Genomic DNA, 2,976 nt, shown 5'->3' on the forward strand with positions numbered 1-2,976 from the left:
CTTTATATATTATTTTAACTTGTTTTATTATATTAACTCCAGACTTTACTTTCTTCTTCCTCACCCTTTTAGATTTTTCCTCTTAGTTTTATATGTTCCTCAAAATTCACTGGTTTGCAACAACCTATTTTTCTCTTATTGAACAAGTATACTTTTTTCCAAGGATTAAACAATCTTCCCACATTAATGACCCCTAATTATGACTCTATTTGCAATTTACCTTGAGCTTTGGGTCTGTATTTCCAAATATATGGCTTATTGGCATTGCTAGCTCAGCATTTACAGACCTGAACTTAATTCTTCTACACTGTCTGTTCTCTGTGTGTTTTACATTCTAATTTCTAGTAACACTGTATATTCAAAGCATGCAAGGCAGCTGAATGGGAATCAAGATTAGTACTTCCTTAAGATTTTTGTCTTCTCATCTCTCACCTCTTACATTCATTTTCTATCCTTTTTGCTTGTTTATCTGTTGGTTTGTTTTACAGTGCTAGGCAACAACTCTCTAGCTTTTTACATCCTAGGTAAGATCTCTATCACTAATCTGACCCCCAGTAAGTGGCTTCAGACTCCAAGTAAGTGGCTTTAGATTCTTCTACCATTCCACACATCTACCTGCAGCCTAAGAGCTCCTTCTCTGTCACATCTCTCGTTTTCACCTCTAATGAGTGAGAAATGGCATCTTAATGTTATTTGTTGAGTTTGTGCAATTTCATGATTTCTAATAAAGTTGACATCTTTTTTTTTTCTTTGGTCTCTTTGAGACAGGGTTTCCCTGTAGCCCCAGTTGTCCTGGAACTCACTATGTAGCCCAGGCTGGCCTTGAACTCACAGAGATCCACCTGCCTCTGCCTCCCGAGTGCTGGAATTAAAGGCATGTGCCACCACGCCTGGCTCTAAGTTGACATCTTTTAATAATTTTATAAAATGTTTGTTTTTTCCTTTTTAAAGTTTCTTTCTTTCTTTGTTCTTTCTGTTTTTCTTTCTCTCCATCATGGTTTGATTTTATTTCATAAATTTTAGAATTTTTAACATTTTTATGTATTTATGTATTCAGTATTTCCCTATATTCTGACAGAGCAGCCTTATCTGCAGTTTGTGCTCCACAGGCCCCACCCACACTGGTTCCACTCCAGCTCAACTCCTCCTCACTGGCAAAGATGTGATGAAATGAAGAAGTATGCCAACAGCTCCCGGAACATGGTATTTTCTGATCAATCAGCCTTCATCCTGTTTCCTTAACCCACACTGACTGGCCTTTTTCTCTTTTTTAAATCCATCAGTTGCAGTAAACTATATCAACAACCAATGTGTGTCCAGTTCATGTAGCCAAGGGACAAATATTTGCTAGAAGACAGTGGCTGCACTGCAAAGCGTTGGTGTGGAGGACTGGTGTGTCTGTAATATGCACAGCACTGGAGAAATTGAAAACCAACATTTTAGCTTATTTATTAATTTCTTTTTGAGCCTTTCATACATGATTATTGATTTGCACTAAATCTAGTCTGACCCTGCCAACTTCTCCTAATCTGCCCCTCCCTTACAATTTCTTGCCTTCTTATTATTGTTACATATATATAAAAACACACACAGATACATACACACACACACACACACACACACACACAAAACACACATACATATGATGCAGACACATTGAGTCCATTTAGTGGTGCTCATGTGTCCATGTGTTCAGAGCTGCCTACTTCTGATTAAATAACCTCTCAGGGAACTAGTCCTTGAAAAAAACTACTTCTCCCTCTCCCAGCATATATTGTTTTCTTGTAGCTCTTCATCTTAAGGTGGGATCCCAAGAAATTTTCCCTTTCCAAATTTGCAAGATTTTGTCCTGCAGATCTTACTAGGTTACCAGACTGTAATCCCTCTTCAGAAATATTCCTTGAGCCTTAGCTGTAGAGGTTTTCTTGTAAATTTATCAGTTAGGGCTGGGTACCTCTGCTTTTGACTCATTGTAGAACTTTTTATTAGTTTCCATAGTTTCAAGAAGAAGTTTCTTTGATGAGTGGTGAAAGCTGTACTTGTCTATGAATATAGGGATATGTGTTCAGAATATTGGAAGAAATTACATTGGTCTAGAAAATTGACAGTAGTAGGTTCTTCGCTAAGGTCTGGGACCTCTCCAACAAAATGAACCTGGCAATGTTTAGAGTGCCATGCATGGATTTTCTCCTGAGAGGGCCTTAAGTCCAAATGGACATCTGTTGATTACCCCCAAGATAAAAGTGCCACTATTGCACCAATAGAAACAATTTGCTGGGCTGGTAATTATGTTTTGTAGACTTTACATCTGGTCCTAACAATTAGTTGGTTTTTCTCTCTTATAAGCTTGTATAGTGCCTTCTGATCTTATGACAGCTAGTCTTTGGGGAGGAGGCTTCCAGATTAGTTCCAGCTCAATGGCTCCAAGTTCTGTGAAGTATGTCTTGTCTTCAGCAATAGAGTCTTACCTACCAGTCCTGGAAGGCAATTAAAGACTATGGTAATAGCCCGTTTTATTTTGGGAGTCTCTTGGATTACTCTGACCAACAATTTTGAGGGAGATTTTCCTTGCTTGCCACTTTGATTTTTGTTATATAACCTTCAGCTATTAACATGCACTCATGAATATATTGTATATATATTTTTTCAGTGTGCTTCTGAAATATTATGTTTTCCTTTGGTTTCTCAAACCACCTGAGTATTCTTTGAGTATTCATTATCTTTGTTTCCTCTGTCCCCAAGTACAGCCATCTTTTTTCCAGATCCAGTTAGAATACCCCCATTTCCCTCATTTCTCCCTTGATAACACCTGTGTCCTATTATCTGCCCCCTCAAAATCCTTCTTTCACTCTCTCCAAGATGGTTCCTTTCTATTTTCCTGGCTCCTGAGATTACTTCAGGGTATATACACATATCTAAGGATGTGGAGCTAGGATCCACATCACTCATTTTTTGAGTCTGAGTTATCTCACTCAG

This window comes from Nannospalax galili, unplaced genomic scaffold, assembly GCF_000622305.1.
Source record: "Nannospalax galili isolate Female #2095 unplaced genomic scaffold, S.galili_v1.0 scaffold943, whole genome shotgun sequence".
In the NCBI taxonomy this organism is placed as follows: Eukaryota; Metazoa; Chordata; class Mammalia; order Rodentia; family Spalacidae; genus Nannospalax; species Nannospalax galili.